This window comes from Sminthopsis crassicaudata, chromosome 1 (assembly GCF_048593235.1).
Source record: "Sminthopsis crassicaudata isolate SCR6 chromosome 1, ASM4859323v1, whole genome shotgun sequence".
NCBI classification, from domain to species: domain Eukaryota; kingdom Metazoa; phylum Chordata; class Mammalia; order Dasyuromorphia; family Dasyuridae; genus Sminthopsis; species Sminthopsis crassicaudata.
The window spans coordinates 419,364,161-419,389,875 of NC_133617.1; the positions used below are offsets into that span (position 1 = coordinate 419,364,161).

Here is a 25,715-nt window from a genome sequence, read left to right on the forward strand (position 1 = left end):
TGACAAATTGAATTAATTGTATCTTGACTTTTTTCAAAGGCCAACCTGGCCTTTAGACAATTCTCTGGCTATTATAAAGAGTAACTCTGTTGATTGATTTGTAGACTAGAAAGTATCTATAGGGCCCACAAAATACTACACTTAACTAAGTGTGGTATAGTAGAAATAGGAATCTTCTACTGCCCAATCTACTTTCTCTGAGCTTCTGTTTATACAATTATATATATATATATTATATATATGTATACATATATAAATATAAAGCAATATTATTATCAACAATAACAACTGATTAAGTATTGTAATACAAGGTGTTTCTTTTGGGAGAAAAGCTAGAATATTAAGTTAATAACTGATTTCCCATTTGATTCTCTATGGATAAGGGATGACTCATAATTTGGAATTTGGGGCAAGTAGTTGCACCAACATAGAGGAGTTGGGATCAGCGTGGGAGCAGGTTGGATTCCAATGATATGTCCCATATTCTGTGTGGCTTTTGGCACTTTATTGAGCCTTATATTAGGAATTCACAGGAAATGAATTTCTGAAAGTTAAAGTGACTGTCATGTACCCCTGGGTGCTAACATTTTATTATTATCTATTTCTTTGCATTCATTCATTGCTTTATAAACTCATTGGATTACATTATGCAGGAGGTTTTCTTCCCTCCTTGTTACATTTGTGTATATCTTTTCTCTCCAAATGAATTATAAGATTTTTTAAAAGTCTGTTTCTTTTAATTTTTTTTAATCCTTTCTAGTAGGTAGTGTAGTACTTCATGCAGAAGATGCACTCACAAATGCTCCCTGAGCATGGTAAAATCACATGGTGAACAAGATGATACAATGTAGGCAAAGTTAGGAAATAATCCAAACTAGTCTACAAGACTCATATCTTTCTGTTTTTGCATTTTCTTCACCATCCTCTACCTTTTTTTCAGCCTCTTTCACTTACTGATTAAAACTTTTGGCAAATCTTAAGTTACAATGTAACTTTATTATTATTATTATTATTATTATTATTATTATTATTAACCATTAAAATCTAATCACAGAAAGGGAATTTACACACTCATTCAAAGATATATAGCTTTCAGTGGTTTTTGTATTTAACCAAAAGATAGTCTTAAACTAAAGAAATTGACCTCCTGTAGAATCTGAGGTAATAATGAAATGGGTAGAGAGGGGTGTGTGTATCTTCAGCTCCTTGAAACCATAAATGTTGAGCTTTTTACTCTTTCTACATTTAAGACTAATGTGGAGTGGGGGGTGGGGAGAAATTGTGTTCCCTTTAATCTGTAAAAGAAGGGAGATTTGGGATCTCAGGTCCTTCCCTGGGAAAAAGCATACCTTCCCAGACAAAGTTAAGTGGCATTCAATTGGAGATCAAAGTACCCTTCATTGATCTTTTAGGGGTGGCCCGGATCCCTTTCAGGAAATTCTCAGACTCTGAGGAAAAAGCCTTCAAAATGATTTTATTCAATTGGAGATCTCTGTCTGATGGTCCTTTATTGACTAGCTCAGACAGTTCCTAGCCCCCAGGACAAGATGTATCCCATATAATCATGACTTGTCAATCCATCTCTTGTCAGACTTCTAATGAGAAGTTTTGACTGCTAAGAGAGCTCTTTCTTAGTGAACAATGAATTTTCCTTTTCTGCCATTCAGACTTTTCTGTTTCATGAATTCTTTCATGTTGGATCTGCATAGACCAGAGGGGATTCCCACCTCAATTCTCACAACTCTCCTCTACCACTAGACCCGCATCATTTTTGATTCCCTGACTGGGAAATGAACCCAGGCGGTAGTGGTGAAAGTGCCAAATCCTAGCTAGTAGACCCTCATCAAGAGCAGTCTTGGATCTTAGTCTCTTAGGATTTAGAACTAGAAGGTTCATCTAATTGATTTCCTAATTTTATAGATGAAAAAACTGAAGCTGAGAGACCAAATTCCATAGTCATTCATGTAAGCAGGAAGTGACAGAAATGGTATTTGAATCCATGCCTTAAGATTCATATCCAGCATTCTTGTAACTATATGATAGTTGCCTAAATGGAAGAAACTTCTTCCTTAATTTTGTTTCACATTGGGCAATATTTTTTCTTTTGTCAAGAGCCCTGAGCTGTTTTTCTGGTTTTCTTTTTAATGGGAATCTCCCTTTACTTCCTTCTCTTACTTTCCACTCCCATCTCAAAAGAAAAGCCCATTCTCTATTTTCTTCTCTTATGGTGACTTTTTTTTGGGATAGCTTGGCACTAAGATTTCCAGATTTCATTCCAGTGATTTATCTCTCCTTATTTTCTTAGGAGCAAATCATATATATTGTCTCTCTTCAGCATCAGTTTCCTCTTGGGGATAGATCCCTAGCTCTAGACTCTCCTCCCCTGGGAAAGTATGGGTTGTTGCTGTATTTTTGTTTGTGGCTTTGATGAGAGAAAGGAAAGGGGGAACCCCATTTGTCGGCGCAAAGATCCCATGAGGTGCAGCGTCCCTTGTAAATGAATTTACAGGCCCAAAAACCTAGATTGATAAATAAAAGGTTTATTGTAGGAATTTGGAAGTAAAGTTCAATTAGAAAGACGCCAGGGCCAGAGGTGGCCATTGGGCCGGCAGGAACCCTTACATGGCCGGAAGGATACCATGTGTTGGGGGGAAGGGCTCCTGTCAAGAGAGAGCTCCTGCTTGGCTCTTTTATACCTAAAAGGGGCTTTGTGGGCAGTACCCCAAGTTCTCGAGGGCTTTTCAGTTAGCTCAGATCCGGTGGGGGCTGGGGGAAGCTGAGCAGATAGTGGGGACTGGGCCTGGGTATTCAAAAGGGTGCTTTTTTGACCAGGATTTGTGAATCAAGGTCAGCCATGGGGTTTGGGAAATCAGAAAAGAATCTTAAAGGGACCTCAACCCCCATCAGCTTCACATATGTAATTACATTGCTCTACTAAATTAAGGTTTACTTTTTCTTGAAATGTAACTAAGAATTAAAAGTTTCCTATGTGGCTTATTTTCTTGTGGTATGAATTCTAATTGTGAAGCCAGAGTTATAGTATATAGGACTCAAAGAGTAGGAGTTAACAGTTTTACGATAAATTAACCAATATTTTAAATGTACTACTTATATTCTTCCTTCCCTTCAACACCAGTCATAAGAAAATGAGATCTTTAAAAAACAAAAGCAAAAAAGATGGATCATATTTGGATAGTATCATAAACTTTAATTTCCATTAATACTTGGGGAATATTTTCTTAAAATTTCCATGGTTCTCAGAAGTTTAGGAGAACAATCGTCAGGTAGGACTGGGCTACACAGATGATCACATGATTAGGTTTTTTTTGTGCTGATTGATGATAGATGCTTTTGTTTGTAGATTATTCGACCTCATGATCGTGGATTTAGAACTAGAAGATTTATTAGAAGCCAAACTGTCCAACCCTGCCATTTGACAGATGAGAAAACTGAGGTTCTGGGAAATTAAATGATATGTTTAAAGTCAAACTGGTAGTGTCAGAGGTGGGTACTTACCATTTCATATGTAAATGAATTGGCTTTGTGTGTTGTTTTTTTTCCCCCACTCACTTCATGTTGGATCAAAAGATCATGGATTTGGACTATATTAGAGCCAAGATTCAAACTCAGGTCTTCTAACTTCACACCAGAACCATTCCCACTATATCACTGTCCACAGTCTTTGAAAAAAACCACACTTCTTCCTAGTGTCCTTCCCATTGATTAGACAATATATGTTCAGAAAATGCAGACTCATTTTAATATCTTGGGCTATGTAAAAAAGTGTCTTTTAGGGCAAATACAAACATGTTACATAACTCTGTGCTATGACTTTTGTACTAGAATAGAAAATCAAGACTTTACAAAAATATCACAGTGGGATGGGAATATCTTAGACTGTCTATTTTAACCATTAACTTGAACAGTCATCTCCTCTATAACATACCTGACAAATGGTAGATTATTCAGCCTTAGCTTGAAGATGTTGTATGAACAGGAACCCACTACTTCCAAAGGCAGCCCAGTCCTCTCTTGGACAGGTTTAATTATTAGGAAGTTTTTTTTCATATTGAGCCAAAATCTGCCTCTCTGTAACTTCCACCCATTGTTTCTAGTTCTGCTTTCTGCAGCCAAGCCAAACAAGTCTGATCTTTCTTCTACATGATAGTCCTTGAAATAAATACACAAAGGCAGCAACAGTCCCTCTCCCTTGGCTTGATCTCAAGACCTTTACCATCCTGATCATTCTTCTCTGGACCTACCCTCCAGATTATCAATGTCTTCCCAGAACTAAAAACTGCTCTGAACAGAACACTGGGAAATGAGCTATCATCTCCTTGCTCCTAGATACTATGTCTCTCACAATCACTTTAGCTTTGTTGAGTGCTATATCATGGTGTTGGCTTTTTTGATGTTTTAAAGAGATTGCTGTCTATTTTTGTCATATTTTGTACTTATGGAGATTTTTTTGGAACCTACGTTGAACCTACTTATATTTCCTATTAGGTTCAACCCCAAATTAAGGGAGATAATTTTTTTAATAATAGATTTTTTTATATTTCAAAATACATGCAAAGATAGTTTTCAACGTCACCCTGGCAAAAGTTTGTGTTTCATATTTTTCTCCCTCCCTTCTCCATTTCCCCCTTCCCTAGAGTAATCCAATATAGGCTAAACATGTATAATTCTTCTAAACATATTTCTACATTTGTTATGCTATAAAAGAAAAATCAGATCAAAAAAGAAAAAATGAGGGAAGAAAAAAAACAAGCAAGCAAACAACAAAAAAGGTGAAAATATTATGTTGTGATAGAGGATCTGATTTAAAATTCCATCGCTAGTACTTACATACTTAAGTCATGCTCAGTTACATTCTGGATCACTTTAAAATAAATAAGTGGGGTGGACAAGATCTTTGAGCTTTCCTTTTAACCCATGAACCTTTGACTCTATTAAAAAAACTTTATGAATTAAAAACTACTAGTGAGGCTTTTATTTCTTGAAGAAAGTTATGATATGAAGAAATTCAGACTACTCTTTTCCCACAGGCAATAAATAGGATATAAAGAGAGTTTGAAAAATGCATGAATTTATTTATTTATTTATTTTTGGGCTGAGGCAATTGGGGTTTAGTGACTTGCCCAGGGTCACACAGCTAGTAAGTGTTAAGTATTTGAGGTCACATTTGAACTCAGGTCCTCTTGGCTTCAAGGCTAGTGCTCTATCCACTACACCATGTAGCTGTTCCAAAATGCATGAATTTAACAGCTACTACAAAAGATATAAAGGTAGAACAGAATGATAGTTGGAAGCAAGGTTAGTATCAAGTATGCAAGACCCAGGAAGTTTAGCTTTTATTTGGAAGAAACTTGAGTAATTATGGTTATTTATAAAGAAGATTAGTTTAATAATGGCAATTAGAACTGAGAGGAAGTGTGGAAGTTGGAGTCTGGAAGAACTAGAATAAAATCAGGATTCTGATATTTATTAATTGTGTGACTCTGGGTAAGTCACTTAACTTTTTTTTTTTTTGTCTTAAGCAACAGTGGTGTGGGTATCTAGGTGACACATTGGATAGAGTTCTGGGCCTCCAGTCAGTAAGATTCATCTTCCCCAAATTCAAATCCAATCTCAGATACTAGCTGTGTGACCCTGGGCAAGTCACTTAACCTCATTTTCCTCATTGATGAAATGATCTTGACAATGAAATTGTAAACCACTCCAGTATCCTTGCCAAGAAAATCCCAAATGTGATCACAAAATATTGAAAACAACTAAGCAACAACAGACTAGTGGTTTGCATTGATGGAAGTTTGCTCAATGTGGAAATCACAGATCATTTGAATAAATAAGTATTGGATAACTTAAACTGTAGGCAAGGTTTAAAATAGTGAAGGCAAACGGTTCCCAAAGTTTTGTTGTCTTAATCAAGAGATAAATAATAATTATAGGTTCAATAGCTATCTCCAAATTTAAACTTTGTTGAAGTATTTGGAAGAAGCTGATTTTGCAGGGTGAAAGATTGCTTGCCTGAGGCTCCAGATATTTTCTTTGGTAGTCCAGGTTGGAACAGTTTTATCCTTTATGAAGCATACCATTATGTTAAAATGGTTGATTTGTAAATTACATTGACATCCAATTTAAAATTTGTTAAGTTCAAGTGTCACCTCCTATGTGAAACCTTTCTTGATTCTCTACTCATAATCTTCTAACAAATTACTTTGTATCTATCTTGGATGTAGCTGGTATATACTTATATAACTCTTTTCTCTATAACTCTACCCACCCAGCCCTTCATTCCTCCAATTTCACATCAGAACTGGCATATTTGATCCCCAGAGGGGATACTCAAGAGTACTCCTGTGAGTGGTTATCCTTCCCCCCCCTGAGGCTGGGGTTAAGTGACTTGCCCAGGGTCACACAGCTAGGAAGTGCTAAGTGTCTGAGACCAGATTTAAACTCGGGTCCTCCTGAATTCAAGGCTGGTGCTCTATCCATTGCACCACCTAACTGCCCCTATGGTAATCCTCCTAACAATGTAGTTTATAAACTCCAATTAGTGTGATTCCCTTTTATAATCAATCACCCAGTTAAATTCAATGTTTTTAGACAAGTTATTTACTGAACCAACATAACAATAATTACAGACTATTTCCCCATTCTTCCATAAATAGTTGCAGGATATTAGGGGGAAGATCTGGCATAAACTTGAAGTTATATGGTAATTGAGCATTGGTGTAGAAAAACCATGGCAGTTCACAATTCTGAAAGAGTAGGAATTTATTGAACTGTTCTTTATCAGGAGAGTCCTCCTGAAGTTTGCTGTGGGATCTCACGTTGAGTAACTGTACTTGCTACTCCACTGACTGGCTCCTTGCCAGACTTAGTTTCTGCTGGACTGGACAAGGCAGATCACTTGGCTTTTGGGCAAATGATTCAGGCTCTGTACTCTTTACAAGGCAGGATATCCCTGATGGAAGGGTTGATATGTTGGACTACCTGAACTCACTCTTTGATGGACATGTACAGCTTTTACTACATTCCGCCTCTGGCTTGGCTGAGTGTTACAGTGTTCTCTTCAGCCTGGTCTGATAAGGCACTCTTTCAGCAAGGGCAAGGACCCTTAGTCTAGGGTTGGCAGAGGAGCCTCTTCAGGACCTTGGCTCCGAGGCTAGCCACTTCCTGGAAAGGAAGTCTCTTGTTGCAGAATCCTTTTTGGTTTTGAACAAGTTCTCTTGCTGAGCAATCTATCTTTTCTGATGATGGTGATCAGCCATTTAAACTGGGAGATTCTGGTCTGTGTCTTATTCAAATGAGTGGGCAGACACAAAAGATAAGATAATCTGTACCCTTGAGTTAAATTCTTTTTTTGTTGCTTTATTTTTGTATACTATTGAGCTATTCCAACCTCAGATCTTTTCTAAGGTGTAGAATGTTCACTTTATATCTGAAAGCCTTCCCTTTTACATTTTAGTGTCTATTTTTGCATCTTCATATACACACTTGTTTTCCTTGATTCAATGTAAGCCCTTTGAGTCCTTGAAGTGTTTTACTTTTACTGTTTCACTTTTGTCTTTGTAACCTCAGCATCTAGCACAGTGCCCCTAAAATAGTAGCTATTTAATAAATGCATCTTGAGTGCCTGAATATTTAAATATTCAGCTTATAGATAGACTGATGAAGACACTGACAATATTTAGTTTATTTTTAGGTCTTGGAGGTTGCATGATGAAGGACTTAGAATATGTATGAGCTGAAAAATCAGGTGAGTGTGAATAGGGAAGAGCTTAGTAAGGGACCAAGTCACTGAAAAAGTATCAGTGACTTATGGGAGAATCAGATTACTTAGATGATCTCACAGGTGGCTTCAGAATCTAGCATATCTTCTGAGATGTGCACTGAAGGCCATTGATCTCTGGTCTACAATCAGTGAAACTTTTGGTAACAATAAGAACAAACTAAAAATTTAAAAAGTGATCATGACAATACTTTCCTATTGGCTACTTTATACTTTTCAAAGGCTTTCATATGCAGTTAAATCATGTGTCACTTCAAAATTTTAAGAGCCTTAAAAGAATTATGAATTATGATTATTATTTTTATAAATCTTTATATATTTGGCATAAAAGTCCTTAACCTTTTCTGTGTCATGATGCCCTCTGGAAGTCTGGTGAAGTCTCTGTACTCCTCAGAATAATGTTTGTAATTGCATAAAATTTAAAAAAACCCTAAAATTACAAAGGAAATCAGTTATTTTGAAATGAAGATGCATTTTTCCTCCCATCCATATTCACAGACCTCTAAAATCTCTTTATGAGCCATAGGTTAAAAACCTTTGACCTAGAATAAAGGTTATACAAGAAAGTTTCTTAATAAGTATTTGTTAATGAATTGATCCTTCTGTCAGCCTAGAAAATAAAGATCTTTATCATACCTAATTAATGCTTATTATGTATAATATTAATTTGATGTTTAGTTACATCATTTCCATTTGAAAAAATTTGGACTTATAATTTTTACTGATTGCAGTAAAAAAAAAAAGTATATTACATTATTTACAAGCATATTCTTCTTCCCTCAACCAGGAAGTCATCCTTTGTAACAAAAATTTAAAAAAGAAAATAGAGCAAAACTAAGACATCCACTCTGGTATCACAGTATATACAATATTCCCCATTGATAGTCTCTAACATCTGCAAATTAGAGAGCAATGTTCTCTTAATTTTTTATCCCTTATCTCTTTTCTGGGGCAAAGAAAGTTTGCTCATCTCTTCTTCCTTCCTCATTGTAGTCAATTCTATCTGTCTTTTTCCTGATTTTACTTACATCATTGCAATAATTGATGCAAATATCTCTATGTCTCTGAATCCTTCATATTGATAATTTCTTGTGGTGATGTAATATTTTATTACATTCTTGTTTCACAATCTATTCCTCAATCCTTTTTTGTTTCCTTTTTTTTTTTTTTTGCTATAACAAAAGGATTAGAATGAATTTTTTTTTTTTTATGTATAGGATTTAAAATATAATTTGAATCCCTTGACCCATAGGATGAACAAAGAATAGACATAGTCCATCGTAGGATCAAGAGTTGAAAGGAACCATTTGGTCCAACTACTTTATTGTCAAATGAGGCAACATTGAATGATTTGTTCAGGGTTATATAGGTAATAAATAGTAGAATTATCATTCAAATTCAGGTCTTTAATTCTAGAACAAGAATTTATTACCCTTGGACAAAGTCTTACCAACTTTCTGGTTAGAAAATATCATAATCTCTGTTTTTGCCATACTTGGAAAAGTACAGTGACATTTAATGAACTCAGATGAGTTGGCCTAAGGTGGTAATCCAACAACTCATTTAAAATGATAGTAGGAGTGCCTAAGACATCCTTTGAGAGCTATTTGAAAACATGTTTTTCTTGTGGCCAAAAAGCCGAACAGAAGGGACAAGATGGTAACAGCTATATAAATATTCCAACTTCTTTTAGGAGTTTACTGTAATGAAATAAACTTACACAGAGGACTAGTATTATTTGAAGATTTGTTGACTAACAGGTTTTTTTTTTTTTTTTGTTTTTTTTTCTGTTAACACCTGTTGTTTGATGGAGTAATTTTGCTGTTGCCTAAGGAACTCCAATTTACATTCCCTATCCTGGTCTGCCCTTCTCAGGGTAATGACAGGTGTTTTTGACAAATATGAATACTTTTTCCATATTCCATTTAGGAGTTTTGCAATGTGAAATATTTTCTATTTCCTTTCTGGAGATCTGGGTTGGTATCTCAGTAACTATGCTATTGAATGTTAAGAATATGTTACAGTCCAGTTTAGAAGATTCTTGTGGGTAGAGATTCCATTCTATACAATAATTCTCTGCAGCCTATTCAGGGTCTAGCATGGTACCTAGATGCGCATACACACACACACTCACAACAAATTACTTAAAGTATATTTGTGTGAAGCAGCATTTAGTGAACTACTGGTCTTTCTTGTAGAGTATTTAATAAATATTTCTTCATCTACATATTTAACATGTTTTATTTTATAATATACTAATTTGCATATATAATGTCTCCCCCCTCATCAGGCTGTAAGTTTCTTGAGGCTAATGACTGTGTCTTCATCTAACAATACTTAATCAATGTTTATAATATTAAATCAAGGTAATGACTTTTTATATTATTGGTATATTATTATAACTGATTTGCAAATAGAGTTTAGCATAGTGGTTTTGAGTGGCATTTTGAGTACTAAAGTTAAAACACCAAACTGGTTGATTCAATAGGTCCTTTTCTCATTTGCCACCTTCTTGAGTTGAGTTAGTACCTATACCTTTTTGCAGTTGTATAATGTAGGGGAGAGATAGATGGACAGACTGCTTTTTTGGTGTGTCAGTGTTTAATCAAGTTTAAGTTATTTCTAACAAGTGGACACCATAGAAACCTGTTTATAAATTAAGGCAAACTGTGCTCTGGTTAAGGTGTGTTTATTTAGGGGGAAAGAAAAGAGATAAATTATAACCTGTAGTGTGTTTACTTTAGAATTAGTCATTGGCTTTACTTGGCTAATTGAGGTTTGACGTAAGACCTTATTGTTTATCTTTTGTTATGAGCAAGGATTTTATAGCTAATAATTTTTTAATAGAAATAGCAAGATATTCTGTTGTATATGTGACAAATTAATTATTAGTGAATATATATTCCTTTATACTAATTGCCTTTGATTGTGATATTGATATTCTTACTAAATTATAGAGGGTAGTTATGCAGTAAATATATTTTTCAAAAGAATAGCAATGGAAAGTGCAGCAAAAAGTTGATTAATTAAAAGTAAACTCAATTGAAAACATTAGTTCCTTGCACATAGGAAATACTAAATAAATGTTTGTTGCATTCAAATGTTTAAACAATATGAATCTGAAATATATCATTAGTAAAAGTTTCTGAAAGTATCAGGATTGACAACACTATTAACAGCTGGTAAATTCAATATGATTTGTTAGAAGTCTGTACAGAAAATTTGGATTTTCTCCAAAGAATCCCACTTGTTTACCTTTGTTCATTCATATATATTGACTAGGCTTTTGGTATGGTCCTAGTTCTTCCATCTAAGTCATATTAAAGTAGCTCCTGAGAGAACCAGACTGGATAATTTGGCCTTGATTCCATTCAGCTGTGTTTATATAGAACTGGCCTTGATTACAAGGACTATAAAAACTCTTTGTTAATTTAAACTGCTCTTGGATATGGAAGAATTATCTTGTTGAAAATATCTGTAGAATCAAAACAAAACAAAACAAACATTTCTTAGGAAAGCATAGGAATATAGAGAACAATGAATTTTCCAGGAATTGGGACCAGACTTACTTAGCGATACAATTCCAGGCTTTCCAATGAAGTAAGAAATAATTAAATGACATAATTATAGGCTAAGATGTATCCAAATAGGTATTTTGCTTTTCTCAAAATGCAGTTTACAAAATTTCAATTTGCATAAAATTGATTAATTTTATTTATTAGGTGTCCTTTTTGTGTCCAACATTTTGTAGGTAATAGAAAATTGATTTGTTTTGTATAACTTGGAAGTTTGAAGTTTAAAGAATGTTCAGTTTCAGTACTAAATTTAGAAAAAAACAAGAATCAATCATATGTCTCTAATATGTCTCTTAGCATTATAAATCCTGGGTTTAGGAAATTCAAATTCAGATTCAAGTACTTTTTAGCTATGTGACACTGAGCAAGTCACTTAACCCTATCTGCTTCAGTTTCTTCATCTGTAAGATGGGGATAGTAATAACACCTACTTCTCAGTCTTATTTTGAAGATGAAGTGACATAATATCAGTAAAATGCTTAGTATAGTATTGTTGTTCATGTTCAGTCGTGTCTGGCTCTTCATTTGGGGTTTTCTTGGCAGAGATACAAGAGTGGTTGGCTATTTCCTTCTCCAGCTTATTTGACAGAAGAAGAAACTGAGGCAGACCGGGTTAAATGACTTGTCCAGGGTCGAACAGCCAGTAAGTATCTGAGGCCAGATTTGAACTCAAGATGAGTTTTCCTATCTCCAGGCTCAAGACTCTATCCATTTTCCCACCTGGCCCCCAGTAGATATTTAATAAATCTTGTCCCTTTCTCCTTTCCATTTTCACATTCTTCCTTTCCCCTTCCCTTCTGAATAGGTAGCCTGAGATACTTGATCTCATTTGTACCTAGATTACTGCATCCACACTATAAAATGATGGTTTTCTTTGATCTCTAGATCATAGCTTTAGATTTTATGCTGCTTTTGAATAGTATGTGTTTGTTAATATAGGTAAATATATAGCAACATTAAACAGTACAGTTGAGAACTAGCTGATAGATTGGGACAGAGTGAGAAGAATTGGAAGAGGGTCAGGAGCCCTGGACTTTAGTTTGATCTCTGCCCTACACATCACCTTAGAAGATAATATGAACTTTATTTCTTCTTTTGTAAAGTTAAGATAATACTGCCTATCCTGCTCTGCCTGTGTCAAAGGATTGTAGGTGTTGAATGAGATAATATATGTGAAACACTTGAAAAGCTATAAAGTGCTTTGCAAATGTGATGTGATAAGTATTATTATTTTAATTTTTATTACAGAGCAAGTTTAACATTTATTTAAAAATGAATAGCTGAAAACATTTTAGTATCTTTCCCAATATAGGCCCAAAATTTTAAGAAATTCTTATCTCTAGAGTTTTGGAGTTTATCAAATATTCTTTATCCTATATAAGAATTATCCTATATATATATCCTATATAATGTTTTAAGATTTATAGAGTTTACAAACCTTTTTTTGTTTGATCATGACAATAATCCTATGAAGATGATGCTATTATTCTTTCTATTCTGTTGATGAGGAAACTGGGCCTCATAGTAGTTAAGTGACTTGCCCATGGTAATGCCACAAGCCTTGTAGGCAGAATTTGAGCCATAGTGTCTTCCATTTTCAAGATTAATGCTCTTTCTACTTTACTGTGCTGCCCTTCTAGGGAATTTTCTTTCTGATTAGTTCCTGATATCCTATTACCAAATAGATTTTTAATCTTTTACCATAAATCAATCAACAAACAGTTACTAAGCATTTCTTATGTGCGAAGTGATATAATAGATACTGGGAATAGTAATATAAAAGTGAGACAGTCTTAACCCATCAGAGGACTTACATCTTACCTAGAGGTAGTTAAGCGGTATAATGAGTAGAATGCTGGAATTGGAGACAGGAAGACCTGGATTCAAGTCCTGATCCAGGTATGTTAACTGTGTGACTCTAGCATTTCTTAGCCTCAGTATACCCATAAATAAAATCAGAATAGTGATAGCATATCTCTCATAGAATTGTTGGGATAACCTGTATAAAGTACTTTGTAAACCTTAAGGTGTTATGTAAATGCTAGCCATTATTATTATTATTAATTCACATATAATTAATTTGGGTGGAAGTTAACATTTAGAGGAATCAGGAAAGGCTTCTTGAAGAAAGTAGAACCTTATGATGACACTTAAATAAAACTAAGAGTTTCAAGAGGTGGAAGTGAGGAAGAGGAGCATTCCAAGAATGGAGAATTTGAAAACAACAAAAAACAGAGATATAAAATGGAATATGAGAAAAAAATAAGACTAATTATGACATTTATTCAGTAGAAGACAAGAGCAGGAATAATATAAATATATTAGTCTATATATTTTCCCACCAATACATGGAATATCTTTAGAGTAGAGAGGTAAAGATTCCTACTAGAAAGGCACATGAATGAGAAAACTCCTGTTACTGGGGGGACTTTGGGCAATCCCTTGTGAGTTTGGTCTCTTTAGAGAACAGTCTGAATAATTTTTCACATGATTGGGGAAAAAAAACAACAACTATGCTATCTGTTTGTTCTGGTTCTCATAGTACTGATGAGCAGAGTTCTTCTCTGCTACTCTTGGGCTATTGAAGCAGTGACGTGCTCTTTTAGTACACTGCCAGTCTTGGCAGGGTGATGAGAAAGTATTACACTCTTTTAGTGACACTCTTTTAGTTCCTTCAAAACAGAGAACTGCTAAGTTTATCAGATTGCTTTGGGACTTGGAAGTATTTCTCTTCTTAAGTTGTAGTTAGTAATAGGCTCATATAGACTTTCTCCTGTCAGTTCCTCAAATAGCTGGGGATTATATTTTCTCCAATCAGCTCTTAGCAAATCTTAGCCTCTGCTCACAGCAAAGCAGATGTGGAAACCTATCTCATCCCTTCTGTATCTCCTCCTCAAACTACAGTATCAGTAAAGGGTAACTCAGGCAATTCTTGAGAAGTTTACCCTTTCTCAGGATGTGGGTGGTATTAGAAGGACATAAGCTCTTCACAAAGTAGTGAGATTCAACTTTCTTCCAAGGAGCTTCCAGCAATTCCATAGTTTATCAAGTTTCACTCATTTTGCTCAGTTGTCTAAGTCTTTTCTCAGTATTTCAGCTTTTAGCAAAGCAGTGACTCTTCTAGTCAATAGAGCATGACTGTCTCTGGTCAACTGTTCAGCTTGAAGCAACTATTTTCTCCTATGTTATCTTTGATTGTCTTGAACTCAGCTGTTCCTTATACTTTTTTCTTTATCTGATTATTTCTTACTGCTTTCCTATTATTTCCTATTTTTCTTTCTGATTTCTAATGCCTTATATCAAGTCTTCCTCATAAGCAGTGACTCATCTATAACTTATAGTATGAAGGTAAAAAATTCTACTTTTTTTTGTTAAATGTGATCCCAACAGTTCTTATATAAGCTTCCCATAGCCCCCAAAGTTATTTAATATAATTTTTTAGTTTTAGCCTTCAAAACTCTGAAAGACTCATATGGTTGGTGTGTAACCATCATTACCTTAGGTAGTACTCTACTTTAAAACAGATCTTCTTAGTGCATTTACACTTAATGCAGTCTTGTTTTCTCAATATTTTATCTGAGAGGTTTTATTTCTTATCAGTCTAGTTTTATTAGTTTTCCTCACACAAATATTCTTTTTCTGTTCTTTTCAGCAAGCAAAATGTCCACATACAAATGCTTAGTCTCTTATGTTAGCACTGAATATTCCTCCAGTTATTTAAGTTGTACTTTATTTCTTTAAGAAGTGGTATTTTGAATTGTAGCTATGTAGATTTAATTATGGTTTTGAGGGATTTGTTACCAAACATATTATGCATTTTGTAATTATCTTGTACATGACTTTCCTGTTATTTCATCTTTAATTTTGCTATTGCTATAGATAAATGGTATTTTAATTTTTTTTCTTAAACTTATAATTGAATAACCAAATGCAAAAACAGAGACATGGAGAGTAAAATCTTTATTTTTAATTTTAAAAAATCACCCCCAGTCCCCATTAAGAAACCACATATGAAGTTATGCACAACATTTCCATAAAAGTCTTGTTGTTAAAGAAAATATAGATTGCCCACCCTAAAAAACAAAACAAAAAAACTCTCAAGAAAAGAAATATTTGGGGGGGAGAGAGTAGGAAGAGAGAAGGGAGAAAGAGGAGGGGGGGAAACAAGAGGGGGAGAGAGAGAGGAAGGTGTGAGAGAGAAAGAAGGGAGTAGAGAGAAGAGGGGGACAGAGAGACAGACAGAGACAGAGGAGAGAGGAGGGAGAGAGAGAATGCAAATGAGTGTTTCAATATGTATTCAGATACAATTGGTTCCTTCTCTGGGTATGGATAGGATTTTTTATCATAAGTCCTTCAGAATAGTTAGGGATAAGTATACTGCTGAGAATAGCAAAGTCATTTATAGCTGATCATCACAGAACATCATTATTACATTGTACACAGTACATTTCAAAAAGTAAAATCTTTTAACGTGTTACCCTGAACCCCTTTAGGGAAAGTAAGACCAAACTAATTAAACAACAGCAAACAAAAAATGCATTTGTTCTGTGTTCTTTTCAGTGTGTTGTATTTACATAGTTGCAGTTAATCATGTGTACTGTTCTGGTTTCTCGGATCTCCTTTTCTTATTTTGTTTATATGCCTTTTGCATTTTACAAGTCTTTGAAATTGAGATTCTGAGAGCTTGTGACTTGTCACACAGGGAAGGACAAAACTTGGACTGGGCTCCCTGCCAATTATATCATGGTATTGACTAGATAGACAATTAATATATAGAAACTAAAATAATAGCAATAGGGATTGGGGATGAGAGTTAGTATTATGATTACTAAAACTAAAAATTTATTGGAAATTCCTAGAGAGTGGAGTGGAAAGAGCATAGGATTAAGAGTCTTAAGTCCAAGTTTCATTTCTGCCACTGAGTTGTATGATCTTTGACAAGGCACTTAATCTTCTGAGCCTCCATTTTCTAATCTGTAACTTTATGGGCTTGGGATTAGATTAAATCAGTGTTTTTCAGCTGCCAGTTTGCAACACATTTTTATTGATGTGAAACTTTTACTTTACAAGAAATGCCTTTTCAAAGCCCATAAACATGCAAGTCTGACTTTTGTATCCTTTTCCTATTTATGGCTTTCTTCTCCATTTTCTTAGCCCCCAATCCTTTGAGCCAACACAAGCAGTAGCACTGAAATTGTGGTGGGAAAACCTGTCCTTTGTAAAGAAACTAGATATTTTAGTGGCCTAGATGTAGTTTGAGAAACTGGATGAAGGTGACCTCTAGTATCCTGTAAAGCTCTATAAAAGTATGTGTTTCCCCATTCTCCAATTGATAAATGGTCAAAGGATATGAACAGACAATTCTCAGATGATGAAATTGAAACTATTTCCACTCATATGAAAGAGTGTTCCAAATCACTACTGATCAGAGAAATGCAAATTAAGACAACTCTGAGATACCACTACACACCTGTCAGATTAGCTAAGATGACAGGAACAAATAATGATGAATGTTGGAGGGGATGTGGGAAAACTGGGACACTGATACATTGTTGGTGGAGTTGTGAAAGAATCCAGCCATTCTGGAGAGCAATTTGAAACTATGCCCAAAAAGTTATCAAAGTGTGCATACCCTTTGACCCAGCATTGCTGTTATTGGGATTATATCCCAAAGAAATACTGAGGAGGGGAAAGGGACCTGTATGTGCCAAAATGTTTGTGGCAGCTCTTTTTGTTGTAGCTAGAAACTGGAAGTTGAATGGATGCCCATCAATTGGAGAATGGTTGGGTAAATTATGGTATATGAAGGTTATGGAATATTATTGCTCTGTAAGAAATGACCAGCAGGAGGAACACAGAGAGGCTTGGAGAGACTTACATCAACTGATGCTGAGTGAAAAGAACAGAACCAGAAGATCGCTGTACACTTCAATGCTGTATGAAGAGGTATTCTGATGGAAGTGGATATCTTCAACATAAAGAAGATCCAACTCACTTCTAGTTGATCAATGATGGACAGAAATAACTACACCCAGAGAAGGAACACTGGGAAGTGAATGTAAATTGTTAGCACTACTGTCTGTCTACCCAGGTTACTTATACCTTCGGAATCTAATACTTAATGTGCAACAAGAAAATGGTATTTACACACATATATTGTATCTAGGTTATATTGTAACATATGTAAAATGTATGGCATTGCCTGTCATCAAGGGGAGGGAGTGGAGGGAGGGAGGGGATAATTTGGAAAAATGAATACAAGGGATAATATTATAAAAAAAATAAAATAAAATATGAGTTCCAAAAAAAAAAAAGAAAAAATCTGAGTTGAATAGAAAATATTAATATATAAATGTAAGACTCAAGAGAAGCATAAAATGTTACATAAAAGAGTAATCAAAAGGGACTTGATAAAATTAAACTGTTTACTTTTCCATAAAAAAAAAAGTATGTGTTTCCAAGGGGAACTTAATTTACTACTTAATTGCTGTTTAAGGCTGGTCATGGCTCATGGTGTGGTTTGAGACAGTGCTAGTATAGAAGGTTATCTGGAAGGCCAATTCATTTTTAAAATTGTTTTTAAAATAGTATTTTCCTTTTTTTCCCCAAAATTATATGTAGGTAATCCAAGGCTCTAGAACTGATACTGTTGATTGGGCATTACTGTTATGGCTTCAAGTCTACTGGAAGCAGCAGAGGGCAGTAATAGCTTGCTTGGGCAGCTGATCATAGGAGCTATGCCAGGAGAGGCAGAGAAATTCATAGTCAAGAAACATAGATACATACTTTTTGGTAAACCGGAGCAGCCGGATGACCATGCTCTTAAGTTGTTAAAGTGATGATAGTTTGTTGGATCCTAGGACCTGATATTTGAACTAGAAGAAAAGACAAATACACAATTAAGGAATAATACAAAAAATTTAAATGGAGTTGTAACAATTTCAAGATGAGTTGAAATATGTAGAAAACGTTAAGAATGATTAAAAGGACACTTAAAGGTATGTTTGCAACAAGAAGGGTCAAGAAAGGCTAGGTTACCACTTTGAGAAGATGGTACAATGTTAATAGATGATAGATAAAGAATAATTATTTATATGCTATTTTGCTTTCACCTTCTCTTTTAAAGAGAATAACTTTTCAAAAAAATAGAGGAAAGTTTTCTCTTAATTGATATAAATAATAATTAAAATACCTAAATATTTTAAGTAAATTTATATCTCTTGGTCTAGATATATTATATTCCAAGAGACTTGATAATTAGAAAACATGCATGATCATTGAACTATGCTGATATTATTTGAGATATAATAATTGCTACTTCTAGTTTACTCTTCTAATTCATATATGCCTTTTCCAGTTATACTAGAAGCTTCTAAGTTCCTGTCTAGCTCTTTGATACTATCATACTATTATCCTCATTTTATAGAAGAGGAAACTGAGTCTTAGAAGCTTTGATATAGTCATACACTAAATCTCTGAGAAAGAAGTTAAATCCAATGTCCTGACTCAGAACTGAGTACTATGCTTAATATAGTGAGTGTGTACACTCAGTACAGCTGCTACTAATCCTGCATAATGCCAGAGATGGTGATTAAGGCCAAACAAGAAACTTAAGGCATCATTTTTACTCTTTCCTAAAACAGGAACATTTTTCCATCTCCAGAAAAATTCTACACTGGCTTATTATTATTATTATTATTATTATTTGGCTTAGGAAGCATTGAGCTCTAGGAACTAACATTGGTTGCTAAGAACAATGAACCATTTTGTCTTTTTTGGTAGTTACAAGACTGCTATGTTCAATTCTACAAATAGTTATTAAATGCCTATGTCCTGGTTATTGAAAGCTTGTGTCCTGGGCTCTCTGCTAGGTTAGTAGGTACAGGGGATACCATGAAAGAAACACAATAGTCTCTGCTTCCAAAAAACTTACAGTTTGGGAGAGGGGAAAAAATCATGTAAAGCAAATAAAGTTAGCACACACATAAAAAATAGAGGAGGTAGAACAATGCTGAAAAGTAGGCGGTATTAGGGAAGTCTTGATGGAGAAAGCAAAAATTGAGTTGTCCTTTTAAAAAAATTTAATTTTTTTTCAATGAACAAAAATCTATTTTCTTTGCATCTTCATACAGTAGACAACAACCAAGAAAAACAAAACCTTTGTAACAAATATGCATAGTCAAGCAAAACAAATTCCTGTATTAGTTATGCCTCCCTCAGAAAATACTTGTCAATTAAATCTTGAAGGAACTTGAGGATTCTGAGAAGAAAAAATGAGAAGAGAGAACCTTCTAAGCATGAAGAGGGGTATGGAACCAGGAGAGGGATATCAGGTTGGGAAAATGGCTAATGTTCCCCTCTGTCTGACACATTAACTTTGTGAAGGGCAGAAATAGGAAATAACCATAAAACAGTAGGTGGGAACAAGACTATCAAGAGTATCAAATATCAGGAGGAAGAGGAGTTTGTATTTTCTCTTAGAGGAAGTAGAGAACCCTCAAAGATTTTGGAGCAGATGAATGACATAGATATCTCACATGCTGTATGTGAAAACCACTTAGAGCATAGAATAGTGTGGATAGAATAAAGACCTTGGACTTAAGAAGATGATTTGGATTCAAGTCTTTCCTTTGATACATGCTAGTTATGATTTTAGGCAAGTTATTTGACCTATCATGCCTTAGGCAACTCTCTCTGACTCTATAATTGTAGATTGTTGAGTAGTTGTTGATTTGCTTTGGTAAAAGAGGTTCCTCACAAGAAGTTCCCTATGCTGATGAAACCACAGGACCAAGTCTTTGATTTCAGGAAGATGAATGGCTGAGTTCTCCAGGGAAAAAATTCATCATTATGCCAGAACTATGCTGACCCACCAAAAGCACCAAGGACACATTTTTTCTGTATCTTCTTTAAACAGGACAGCAAGATGTAATGGATGGGATATAAGAGAATAAAATGTAATTCTTCCTTTATCTCTTATGACCTTGGCTGTAATATCTGACTTCTCTACATTGCTTCATGTCTATTACCATTTTAAAGAAAAATCCATTCCCTAAGTCTCCTTACCCTTTAGAATGTTTGTAGATGGCACCATCAGTTGTTAGATCTAATGGCTTCCTCTTTTGATTATGAGAATAATCTACTTTGGAGCCATAGAATTACTGATACACACTTTGGGATTATGATATCTATCCTAGTGTCTGCTCTGTACTAATTTATTTGTTTTTTAAAAATTATTATTTTTAATGATTTTTGTCCTTTCAGAAATTTTCTTTTTTTGCTTTTAGAAATTTTCTTTTTTGCTGAGTAAGAGAGACTGTTTAGGGAACTGGGTCACTGGCCACAGTTATTTGTGCAATGTCAATGTTAATAGGATTACTTTCTCATAATCTCATGAATGTGAATTAAATATTTGATTCTTATCTTTACTGCTTAGCTCAAAGAAGCAGCTAGAGGAAAAACGTGAGAAATGAAGCAGTAAGTCAGGCTATGATTTGGTGTAGCCCTTATTTCTTGACGAGCTTCACTTTAATCTGTAGAATCTATTCCATCTCTGTTTTCTTTGTGAAGGGGGTATCTTGAAATTTATAACTTTCATTTTCTTTATTTCTTTTTCTTTTTTTTTTTCCTGAGGCTAGGGTTAAGTGACTTGCCCAGGGTAACACAGCTAGGAAGTGTTAAGTGTCTGAGACCAGATTTGAACTCGGGTCCTCCTGAATTCAAGGCTGGGGCTCTATCCACTGCGCCACCTTGCTGCCCCCGAACTTTCATTTTCTTTAGGAAAGTTTAAGGTAGCTCAGCATATCAAAACCATTCATTCATGTACCCATTTTCTTTTTCCCTGAACTCATCCCTCCTTAATACTTTTTTATTTCGATTGAGGGTGCCACCATTCTCCCAGTTATCCAGTTTTGAAATCTTGAAGTCACCTTTCTCTGTTCAGTTTCCCTTATTTCTTATATTCAATATTTTGGCAAGACTTATTAGTTCTTATCTCCCTGGTATCTCTTATCTTTATTTTTGTTTGTGTGTTTGTATAAATAAATATATATGCATGCATACATTTATGTACCATATATACACACATAAAGGCAATACACTGATATATGCATACATATATTTATGTCTATGTTATTTATTTGTTTACTATTCTATGTGATCCTGGATAAAGTCCAAGCTTTCTTAGTAAAGAAACTGAAGTAACTTGCCATTTTCCTTTTCATTGTGTCTCCGTTTTACAAATGAGAAACTGAGGCAAATAGGGATTTAGTGACATGCCCAGGATCAGACAGCTTACTAAATGTCTGAAGTGGGATTTGAACTCAGATATTCCTGATTCCAGACCCAGTGCTCTGTCCACTACACCACCTAGCTGTCCCATAATTGTCTATATATAAGAGTTCTTATGATAAGCCACACCTATATCCAGGGCATCCTTGATAAAGTATTATATAGGAATAGAAATTTTGCTGTAGATCACATTTTTATAGTCACACAATAGTCACACAAAAGAGTGTTGGGGGAGGAAGGGAAAGAGAATAGAACAAGATTTTATTAAGTACCTTCTGTGCCAGGCACTTTGTTAAGTACATTACAAATAAGGCAATTGATCCTTGCAACCCCGAGAGGTAGATGTCATTATCCACATATTACAGCTTAGGAAACTGAGGCTGAAGATAAGCAACTTTCCTGAGGTCACACACCTAGAAACTATCTGAACTCAGATTATCTTGGCTCCAGATCTTGCATGCTATTTACTGTGCTACCTAGCTGCCTCTGTTTTTGCAGTTTGTTGAAGGGTTGTTTTTTTTTTTTTAAGCTTTTGATTCAGTAGAGAAATCTTTGCCTTTTAAAAGCTTTCTGATAAAGTATCTTCCATGTGTAAGTTAAAATTATACATGATTTGTTATAAGATAGGACAATGGATAGAACATTGTTTGATGATCCTCTGATCATTGATAGCAAGTGAGGCATAAAACGAGAAATGTGTGCTTGCCAAAGTTGTTCACCACAGTCAAGGAGGAAATCCAGTGCAGTGTCCAAATCAAAGAGAAATTCCCTCTAGATTGTGAGTTCCTTCAGATGCTCTTGTTTGTGAATCACATCATGCTGATGAAATCAAATCCTGGAATATTGTAAAGAGCATAATATCCATAATCATACTTAAAAGAATTTGGTATAATTTCACAGAGGAAAAACCAAGTGGATAAAAATGGTCTATTTTCTAGATTATGGTGTTTAGTTGTGTAGAGCATAGTTAGAGCTTATTCTTTAGTATATATGCCTACAAAAAACACTTCATGAACATAAGGAAAACACTAGTTTGCAAAAGAATTGCAGAATTGTTTTAATTATTCTAAGCTTTTCCTTGAAAAAAAGACCCATATTTTTAATGTCAATATTTTAGTATGTCATGAAATACTACTGATTCTGAAAAATTGAAGGTGAGTATTATCCAAAGCACATAACTGGAACAGGCTGTAATATAGTATAAATAACTAGGCGAATGGTGTAATGGAAGTTATCAAAGAATGCCATGATCAAATAAAGAAGATGTGACTGGTTATTGGTAGGAACAATTTTATATAAACAGTTTGTGTACTCCATTGGCATCTCATATTGTCAGCACATCACCTGCTCAGTGGAATTATAGGAGAATGTGTATGAATCCAGTAGTATGGACAGGCATGGATGAGGTGCAAACTGTATCATTGGGAGAAATGCCAGCATTGAGGAGATCACAAATCCATTGATGTACTACAATTTTCTATTAATTTTGTTAAATAATGTTAATTTTTAATGAGTCATACATTAATTGATATATACCAGGGAAGGACATGTGGGGAATTTGCCTCAGGATTGCCAACATTAAGTGGCACAATTGTTTCTGCCCTTGAACCCAGCCCCAGGTCCTCATTCCTAGAGTCAAGTTGTATCCCACTGCTTTACCTTTCCTTTTCCATCGTCTTTTCTAATTTCTCTAGGATTGTAGGGTTGGGGATTAAAGCCATGCTATGAGAAGTATGTTGGATTCTTGTAAACATGGGGATTTCTTTCTTCTGGCATGACCATACTCAACTAGGACTGATTATCTTATGTGCCTTAATTGTGCTGCTGGGACTAGAGACTCCCAATACAATGTTCTTGGGGAATTTCTGGAATCAGCAATGTAGTTGGGGCATTCTGGCAGAGTTAGGATGTTTTCTGCAGCTTTTCTGCAACACAGGTGGTCTTTTTGCAGTCTTTCGCACTCTGTTTCTCCTGGTGGTTTTCCCAGAAGCCAAAAGGCTCTGTGGTTCCTATGGCCCTGTGGTCTCTCACAAATCTATAAACCTCATGTTCTCTTAATGAATTTGTATTGGATTCTAGAATTCCTAGATGTTCCCTTTGCATGCTGATTATCACTCTTTGCAGATAATTTCCAAAAGTCCCCTTTTGCTTTTCTCTCATACTGCTTAGCATCTAAAGGCCTTTTTGCTTATAGATGGGCTGAGATATCTTTTGCCCCCTTAATATGTCAAGGCCGTACTACCATGTCCCTTTAAATAGTTTCAGCAATGTTACCTATAAATTGAACTTTAATATTGCTAGAATTAATAATGAACAAATTCTGATTCTGTATATTGCAGTTTGTGTGCATGGATGTCATGGGAAAGGTGCCAGCCAATGCTTAAATTGTGGTTGGGATGAGACAACACACACACACACACACACACAGAGTCATGGAGAGAGAGATGAAATGAGTAAATGAGAACGTGTGTAGTGGGAGGTGAGGAGAGAAGAGGGAAGAAATCATAACTAGAGTATACCTTTAACTGTTTCAGTACAGCTGTGGACTGCTAGTATATAGGAACACCTTTTGTATCCTGGAGCACAGTATACAGGTAATACGAATTAATCACTAGCCATACTAAGTTTAGTAAGAAGTGGCCAAAGCCACAAACCAAAGGACAGTCATTTTACAAAGAGCATAAAGAGTATTAAACCTTGGTCACATTTGTTACATACAGCACATCACTTTTAGAATATGTGTTGTAAGAGTTTGTCTTAACTTGTGGTTGTTCCTTTATTGGCTAGAATGGTAAATGACATCAATGATACCAGAATAAAAATTCATTGTTTTTTGACCACCTTCTTCAAATATTCTTTATAAAATTTAAAGAACTATATAAATATAAGCTGTTATTACTTTGGATAAACATATCAGAATGTGATCATTCACTTTGAGAGTGCACCTAGGCATAAAGGTGAAACTAGTACAAAGATTAATTACACCCCTGAAAAGTGTTTTCATTGCTTTTATCTGAAGGTGAAGAAAAATAAAACCTAAGTGTTGACTCAGTAAATGTCTTTTGTGTCAGTGATATTCACACACTTCAAAGCAAATTGTAGTTAATAAATAGAGCTTTGGTAGTAAAACTATTGGTGGTATAAAAGTTAAGCATTTATTAAATGTTTGCTAAGTGCAGAGTTCTGCACTCAGTTCACTGTAGGGGAATGCATACAAAATACAATATAGTTTTTATATCTCCTTGAGGAACTTATAGTCAGTTAGAAGATGCCAACATAGATGCATGAGATGACATGAGAGACATTACAAAACTATTTAAGTACGTGATAATAAATGCAAATAATCAGAGTCTAGTTGATCTTTATAAGGTAAGCTCCTTGGAGATAGGAGGCTGTATATAAGGAGAATAGTAAGGAATATAGAGGAAGAATAGAGATTTTTAAAAATGTGTTTTGGTAATGTGCTTTATCAAAAGTTTAGGCTTGCACTGAAATATGAGTGGTTCCATTTGTCGCTCTTCCCCCATATCTTGGGGGAGCATGCCCATGCATTTTTCCCCCTTCCTGGGGGGCAATGACCAATGGGAATCCTAGGCCCAGAATCTACATAGTCCTGTGTTTATAAGAAACGAGTAAATATCTCTAAATTCATTACTCCATCCCTGTCTTTTGCTTCAATTTCTGATGAAGAGATAATAGTATATATGCATGTACCTATGTATGTATATACACATCTTAAGTGTCTGTTCAGTAGAACAGAAATTCCTAGGAAGGAAGGTAGGAACTGTTTTGTGGGTGTGTGTTTTTGTGACCTCACTGCCTAACACAATGCCTTGCATATAGTAGTCCCAATAAATGCTTATTCTATTATATTAACTATACCTAGTAGTATTTTACTTTCTGTCTCTTTTTTCATGCATTCAGTAAATACTTATTTAGTATTAATTTAGAGTTTATTGGGTACTTTATTAAGTACTGTGAGAGAAACCAAAGTAAGTGATTCTCATCTGCAAAGAATTTGCAATCTAATAGTATGTGCTATGGCATAGACA

The 25,715-nt window shown here is 34.9% G+C and overlaps 1 protein-coding gene across 5 annotated transcripts in view; it reads left to right on the top strand.

The window, feature by feature from the left end:
• Window positions 1–25,715, top strand: part of UNC13B (unc-13 homolog B) — a 339,532-nt gene that overhangs the window by 13,188 nt on the left and 300,629 nt on the right. The window contains exon 1 of one of the 5 annotated variants that reach the window (XM_074280312.1): window positions 3,432–3,504. The exons of the other annotated variants lie outside the window; for them this stretch is intronic. The gene's annotated coding sequence lies outside the window, so the exon portion shown is untranslated. Of the gene's footprint in view, window positions 1–3,431; window positions 3,505–25,715 lie in introns of those variants that run through there. 5 annotated transcript variants of the gene reach the window in all.